Source organism: Fukomys damarensis, unplaced genomic scaffold (genome assembly GCF_012274545.1).
Source record: "Fukomys damarensis isolate Sample0158 unplaced genomic scaffold, DMR_v1.0_HiC HiC_scaffold_9, whole genome shotgun sequence".
NCBI classification, from domain to species: Eukaryota; Metazoa; Chordata; class Mammalia; order Rodentia; family Bathyergidae; genus Fukomys; species Fukomys damarensis.
Window position 1 is genome coordinate 27,938,385 of NW_022900921.1, and position 8,228 is coordinate 27,946,612.

Below are 8,228 nucleotides of genomic sequence, written 5' to 3' on the forward strand. Positions count from 1 at the left end.
TAGTGCACACCTGTAATCCCCAGCACTCGGGAGGCTGAGGCAGGAGGATCCTTGTGAGTTCGAGACCAGCCTAGGCTACACAGTGAGTTCCAGGACAGTCTCAACAACATAGTGAAACCCTGTCTCAAAATAAATAAATAAATAAATTACAATCGAAGAAAGACAGCCTCTTTAAAAAATGGTGCTGAGAAAATTGGCTATCCACATGCAGAAGATTGAGCCTAGACTTACATCTCTCACCATGTACAAAACTAAAATCAAATGGATCAAAAATCTAAATATTAAAACAAAAGCACTTTCACCTTCTGGAAGATAAAATAGGTAAAACTCTTAAAGACATAGGTATAAGCAAGGACTTTCAGAATGGAACCCCAATTGCACAAGAAATAATACCAAGAATCAATACATGGGATCATATCAAATTTAAAAGCTCCTGTACGGCAAAGAAAACAACCAACAGACTGAAGATTAGGAAAAAAATTTTGCCAGCTATTCATCTATTCGTCAGACAGAATACTAATATCTAAAATATACAAAGAACCCAAAAAATTAGACAATCCAAAATAAAAGGCCCAGTGAAAAAAATGGTCAATTTAAATATACACATTGGGTTGGAGATTTAGCTCAGCGGTTCAGTAGCCTGCCTTGCAAGCACAAGGACCAAAGTTCAATCCCCGGTACCAAAAAAAAAAAAAAAAATTTACATTTATTCCTAGTGGGTTTTTTTGAGGGGGCCTTTTGTTGTTTTTGTGGTTGTTACTGGGGTTTGGGGGAGTTTTTTCTTATTGTGAATGGGACTTTCTTGATTTCTTTCTCAGTAAGTTTGTTTTGATGTATAAAAAAGTTACTGATTTTTAATATTGGTTTTGTATCCTGCAACTTTTTTTCATCTTAGTTTTTAGTTACATTTTTAGGGTTTTCTACATATATGATATGTCATCTTAAAACAGTGACAATCTGACTTCTTTTTCAATTTCCTTATCCTTTCTTTCCTGGCTTGGACATCCAGCACAATACTGAATAAGAGTGGAGACTGAAAGTGGGCATCCTTGTCTTGTTCCAGATGTTAAAAAACTCAGATTTTCGCTGTTCGGAATGTTAGCTGTTGATTATAAATGGCCTTTATTATGTTGAGGTATGTTCCTTCTATACCTAATTTGTCCAGTATTTTTATTATGAGTGGGTGTTGAATTGTATTAAAAGCCTTTCTGCAACTGTAACATGATCATATGGTTCTTGTCCTTCATTCTGTTGATGTGACGTATCTTATTTATGGATCTGCATATACTAAACCTTCTTTGTATCCCTTAGCTGAGTCCCCGCTAATCAAAGTGAATAATCTTAATGAGCTATTGGATTTGGTGTGCTAGTATTTTATTGAGGACTTCTACGTTTTTGTTCATTTAAGAATATTTGCCTGTAATTTTTTGTTTCGTGTCCTTATCTGGTTTCTAGTATTACGGTAATGCTGGTCTCACTGAATGTTTGGAAGAACTTCCTCTTCTCTTGTTGGGATTAACTTAAGGAAAACTGACATTGTTCTTCCTTGCATGTTTGGTAGAATTCAGCAATGAAGCCATCTGATTTTGGACTTTTCTTTGATGAGAGATTTTACTAATTCAATCTCATTTTTTGGTCTATTCATGATTCAGTCTTAGTAAGGTGTAAATATGTTTAAGAATTAGTCCATTTCTTCTAAGTTATCAAATTTGTTCACATAGAGTTGTTCATAATAATCTCTAGTGATTCTGTGGTGTTAGCTCTAATATGTCCCTTTTCATTTCTGGATAGAGGACATATCAGATATTAAATTGTCAAGAACAAACACACCATCTGATTTTAGCCAAATGGCCAAAAAGTGGTAAATTTTGAACTTCTGATACTCAATTTACATTCTTCTATATTATCTATCTTTTAACATATTAATGTGCATATTAATGTAGTTATTACACCATCTAATTATTTTTAGTTTTTATATTAAATACACAAATCATTTACACACCATGCTATTAGAACATTCTGGATTTGTATAATTTTCTTTTAAGTAAGTTGTATACCTTCCCATGTTTTCTTCTTACTCATTAACATCTCTTTCAGTTTGAAGTGTTAGGGTTATTTTGTTTTTCCTGAACTGGAAATTGAATGCAGGGGCACTCTACCACTGAGCTACTTTTTATTTTTATTTCAAGAGGGACTCGTTAAGTTACCTAGGCTGGCCTCAAACTTGGGACCCTCCTGCCTCAACCTGGGATTAAAGCCATGCCCTGCCACCAGACCATAAATAATACGTATTTGATGAATATTTCAAATAATCTTAAGTATACATAATTATTTTGAGGAAATAGAGGTTCAAAAAGGTAACTTGCTCAAAGAAGACACTTACATACTTTTGTCTCTTGACTCCAAAACCTTACTTTTAATATTCCATTACCTCACATAACATCTAACTAGAACTGCTACACAATTCATGGCATTCACAAATATTTGATGAATGAATGGGTAGCATAAAGCGTATATTTAAATTTATTAAATGCTATATAAAGGGGCTGGGATATAATTCTGTGGTAGAGGACAATTTTAGAAAAAGTACAAGGCCTTGGGTTCCATCCCCAGCACCAATAAATAAATGCCACACAAGGGCACAGGATAAAATTAAAGGTACAGATGGGCAGAGCTGAAGAAACATATGAATATAAAATGTACAATTAGGGCTCAGGATTTAGCTCAGTGGTTGCACTGCTTGCCTCACAAACACAAGGTCCCAAGTTCAATCCCTGGTACCAATAAAATAAAATAAAATGTACAATTACCCTTAAATCCAAAACAAAAGCATAAGTAGGACACAAAAGTAGGGAAGGAATATGAGAGAAAACCGGATGAATCATAATGCCCTAGGAAAATATCTTATATGAAGTGTTTCCAACTTATTAAACATGTCCTGTACAATTAAGGGTTTGTTTTTTTTTTATTTGGTTTAGGTTGAGATAGGGCCTCACTATGTATGTGGTTCAAGCTGGCCTTGAACTCACTATGCAGCCCAGTTTGACCTCAAACTCATGGTAAGTCTCCTGAATGCTGGAATTACATATGAGCCACCCCACCTGGCTTTACTGAGTTATTTAAATTGACATGCTCAAATTTGATAGCAAGGGTAGCTATACCACCAAATACACATAATTTCTTAAGGGCATATAAACAAATATCCTTCTCTATGGCACAGAACCACTGCAGAGTCACTACTGCTTTTCAAAGAATCATAGCGGATTAAGGGGTGGTTAATAAGAAGCATTAGAAATACCCCACAGAGGGCCAGGATTTAGCTCAGTGGTGCGTACCACCTGCCTCACAAGGGCAAGGTCCTGAGTTCCATCCCTGGTACCAACAACAACAAAAAAATAAATACCTCACAGAGAGCCAGGGATTCAGCTCAGTGGCACCGTGCCTGACTCACAAGCACAAGGTCCTGAGTTCTATCCCCCATACAAAAACAAAAACAAAACAAAACAAAAAAATACTCCACAGATGCAAATTCCAGAATTTCACTACTTTATGAGATTTAGTCACATTAAATTACTGCTCTCACAGAAATTTTAAGAGTAAAAAGAGTCACTGATTGGCCAATTTTTTGTTTTTTCTTTTTTTTTTTTTTTGAGACCAGGTCTTGCTGTGTAGTTAAGACTGCCCTTGAACTTACAATGCAGCAGCCCAGGCTGGCCTCAAACTTGAGGCAATCCTTCTGCTTCAGCCTCCTGAGTGCCAGTGGGATTACAGGTGTGTACTACCACATCTGGCCTTGATAGGCCAATTTAAACAAGCAAGCCAGCAAGCATACCTTCAACCACTTGTTTGCTTGCTTGGTTGGTTTTGTGTTGAAAAAAGTCTTGCTATGTAGTTTAGGCTGGCCTAGAACTCAGAGACCCTCTTGCCTCCCCCTCCCATGTGCTAGGATTACAAGTGTACACCACTATGCCCAGCTGTTGTTTTTGTTTTGTTTTGTTTTTAAATTGATATCTTTCAAGATGAACAGCTCACCAAATAATGGCTTATCTTCACCTACTTGAATTAAAGGTATAGAATGAATTACACTAACTACCTGTAAATGAGGAATGAGTCTGGATGCCAAGAGTAATCATGATAGTGATAAAGACCACAGAAGTAACCCAAAAAAGAGACTTGAATTTATTTCACAGGTAGTATTTTTGGTGGTGTCCTTGAAAATCCCCAAATATTATCTGTCATTTTCTTTCAGCATATCCATCATCTTGATGTATCTGAACAGTCACTGACAGGATAATTTTAAATCTTAATATTCTAGGTACCAAATCTATCAAAACAGCTTTGAAAACTTAGGTTGATAGGGATTCTATAAACAATTCTTTATCAATGACTGACTCTTACCCCTAAACAAGCCAGTATTTAAGAAATGTGGACAAAGCTTTCTTTAGCAACTGATTACAATGAACATAAATGCTTCTGTAACTGAAAAAGAAAAAGGCAAATGCACACCTATACATATATACATACATGCATACACACACACACACAATATCTTGTTTCCTGGTTTATAGATGGCTTCAGTTTAAGATAAGAGTGTAACAACAGAACTCAAACACACTTTGAGAAATAACTACAGCTACTCATTGAATCCTTGGACACTCTAGGTACCTCACACACGTCAGAGGTTATTTCTCCCAATAACACAGAGGTCCACATCAGTGCTTAATATGTGATGAAACTTAACAGTTGATAAATTGGTAAATAACTATGCTGGGAATTTAAAACTTGTGCCATCTGAATTCAAAACCAGACTTTCCTTGGGTTGGTTCTGCTGCCTGCTTTGCAGGCACAAGGACCCCAGTTCGATCCCTGGTACCAAAAAAAAAAAAAAACAGACTTTCCTTGATTCAACTACAATGAACTGCCACCCGCGACGGAAAAAAAAATAAAGGCAGAAGCATAACTTTTCATTTATCCCTCAGTGTTACTTATATCTCAGTATAATATAGCGACCAAACACAAATCAGGCTGCCTGGATTTATATGCAACTCCATCACTGATGACGTCCTATCTCCCAAGGATTAAGTGAAGGCGTAAGTGTAAAAGGCTCAAAACAACTCTGCCTGTCACAGTACACAGGAGAAACGCACCAGTTCTTCTGGAGGCAGTAAGTGGCATAAAGTAATAAGGATTCCCAAGGAAACCCCTCTCCCACCTCATGCAAACAACTAGTGAAAACAAATTTCACCTGCCCTCTCCCACCTCATGCAAACAACTAGTGAAAACAAATTTCACCTGACAACCAAAAGTAACTAGATGGAAGATGGGAACGCGAGGAGCCATTAGCGGAGCGGCCTGGTCGCCCTAACTATGGGGGAGGTCTGCGGGGACACAGCCACCGTCCCGGGAGTCAGCATGAGGGAAGGAGTGCCACAGCTCTTTTGGTGGAGAGCGGGAAGTGGCGACCCGCACACTCGCACCACGCAGGCCGCCTTCCGCGTGAGGGGGTCGAGCAGACGCCCTAAGGGAAAGCCCACAGCGGCGTCCCAAGGGACTGTATCAGAAGCGGTAAGAGCCCACACGAGCTACCACGACACCATGAGCATCGTGAGAGGTCCATGCAGGCGTCCGGAGAACCCCGGCGTCCACAGAACCCTACCGGCGTCTGGAGAGGCCTGCGTCGGTGTCGGGAGACGGCCCTAGTGTGAGGAGCCAGCGGCGGACAAGCTGGAAGCGAGAACGTTGAGAAGAGGGAAGGTAGAAGGCGAAGGAAGACAGCAAGTACTTTGCCGCCGGGCTCGGGCCGCCCCACAACGCCCCTCCCCCCGGAGGCTGGAAGTTTTAAGCTTACGCCGCGAGAGGGGAGGTGAGGGGTGTCAGGCGCGCCAGGCGAGGGCACCGCTGGGAAGCGGACGCGACCTACCGAAGAGCGCAGGCGCAGGCGCAGGCGCAGGACGGAACCAATCGCATCACTAGCGGGAGCCACGGCCAGGACAAAACAACGGCGCGAGATTGGACAGAAGGCAGCGAGCAGTCCTGGTTGGTCCTTGTATGAGCGGGCGGACTTATTTACTAGGGCTCTGCATGGTTGAAGGGGAAACCGTGGATGGCAAGAGGACACCTGAACTACTACGGTGAACCCTTCAAAGTTGACCACTGCCGCGCCAAGCCTCCCCTGGCCCTTTATTTTCATAGGACTACGTAAAAACTATCTCAGTAAAACGTTAAGGTCTGATCATTTCAGTAGAAGGAGATATTCTTGGAATAGTACTCAGAGATGGCAGGTGGCATTGTAAAACTAAAAGATACTTTTTAAATTTTCATTGGTGCACTTTACATATACATAATGATCATAACCATCACAGGGAATTTGTATCTAACAACACACACACACACACACGGAAATACAAAATGCAGACTGAGTATATTATTCTCGAGTTGATGTGAAGGATTTACACATGAGCCCTAAAGATCTGCATTTTCAATAGGACAACTCCCTTTCGTTCTGAGACCAGTCATATGCAGACCAATTTTCTATTGAAGTATACTACACATTCAGAAAAGTACAATCATAGGTGACAACTCACTTTTTAAATTAAAAATACAATTGTGTAATCATAACCCAAATCAAGAAAAAAAATATTGCAAGCTGCCGATAATTTCCCTGTGGGTCCCCATACTTTTGTTACTCCTCGAAAAAGAAAAACGATCATCATGTCTCTGTCATTAGTTTTGCCTGGTGTTTTTTCTTTATATAATTAGAATCAGATAGAAAGTGCTCTTTATGTCTGCCTACTAAAATACACTATTTGACATCAAGTGGGGAGCACTATTTTTTCAAAAGGCATCTTGTCCTTCGCTGTTCTGTTGTATAATCTTTGTCATAAATGGGTCTGTTTGTGTAATCTGTTTCATTGGTGTATTTCCCCTTTCCAGTGCCAATACCTGCTGCTTTAATTATTGTGGCTTTAAAATAAATCTTGATATCTGAAAAAAAACACACACAAAAACAAATCTTCAACATTTGGATGGTAGAACATAGGTCCATCATACTTAGTGCTTTTCTGAAACATTAAGTTCTGAAATGTCTTTGCCTAATCCTCCCAAGTCACTGACCTCCAACCCATCCTCCAAAACCCAGTTCAACCATTTCTACCTCCACCTCCTCTAACACCAGTTCATTTCTCCTGCTTGCTTCCTCAACTGCTGGGACATTCACTTTCCTGTGGCATACTGTGCCAGTTAATCTTGGAGTATTATAGACTCCTGAAGAAGTGACAGGGTTGTGACAGTGCTAACTGGACCAACAATTAGTGGGTGGAGCCTAGTTGAAGGAAGTGGACAAATAAGATGTGACCTTGAGAACTGTATCTGGCCCTTGGCTTCTTCCTCTGGGCTCTTCTCGTGTTTTTTGTTTGCCAGGTGCCATGAACTGAATACTTTCTCCACCAAAAGTAATAAGACACACCAACATTATGTGCACCCTGGTATGGTAGTATGGGTACCAAAATTATATAAGCTCGAATCTCTTAAAACTCTTGAGACCAAGAGATCTCTGGACTAAGAGTTTGTAACACTGGACAAAAGAAAGGCAGAATAGGGCACGGACAGCTTTGGGATAGGAGGGTGATCCATATGGAGAATTGTTTCTAGAATGTTGTGGCACCTAGGAGATTGTAAGGGGATTCAGAAATGTGAAATGATCTTTTGTTCTCTTCCAGCCTATAGCTTAACTGATTAATCTCCCCCTTTCCTTTTCCCTTCCACCCTCTGGCTCTATGTAATTAAATTTAGGACATCCCAAAATTTTTCTTTTCAAATCTAATAGCAAAACAGAGACAAATCCAAATGAAGAATGTTCTATAAAATAACTGGTTTTAGCCAGGGATTTAGCTCAGTGGCACCAGGCCTGCCTCAAAAGCACATGATCCTGAGTTTGATTCCTGCATCAGAAAAAGAAAAAAAGGATAACTGGTTTTTAGCCTATACTCTGAGAGACTGAGGCAAAAAGATTTCAAATTTATGCCCTGCCTGGGCAACACAGTGACTTGACAAGATCATGTTGTTGGGTAGTTCCTTTAGAAATGGCCCTCCATTTAAAACTATTCCAGGTATGGGGCCGGGGATGTAGCTCAGTGTCACCATGCCTGCCTGCCAAGCTCAAGGTCCTGAGTTCAATCCCTGGTACTGAAAAAAAAAAAACAAACAAACAAACAAAAAAAAAAAAACAG

The 8,228-nt window shown here is 39.9% G+C and overlaps 1 protein-coding gene across 10 annotated transcripts in view; it reads right to left on the minus strand.

Moving 5' to 3' along the window:
• Uimc1 (ubiquitin interaction motif containing 1) overlaps positions 1–8,228 on the minus strand; it is a 159,660-nt gene that overhangs the window by 112,712 nt on the left and 38,720 nt on the right. For 2 of the 10 annotated variants that reach the window (XM_019207206.2, XM_010622084.2), the window contains exons 1-2: positions 5,849–5,950; positions 5,657–5,724 (exon numbers count right to left, since the gene is read on the minus strand). The exons of 1 other annotated variant lie outside the window; for it this stretch is intronic. The gene's annotated coding sequence lies outside the window, so the exon portion shown is untranslated. Of the gene's footprint in view, positions 1–5,656; positions 5,951–6,942; positions 6,985–8,228 lie in introns of those variants that run through there. 7 more of the 10 variants (XM_010622083.2, XM_010622082.2, XM_010622085.1 and 4 more) reach the window with 6 other exon arrangements.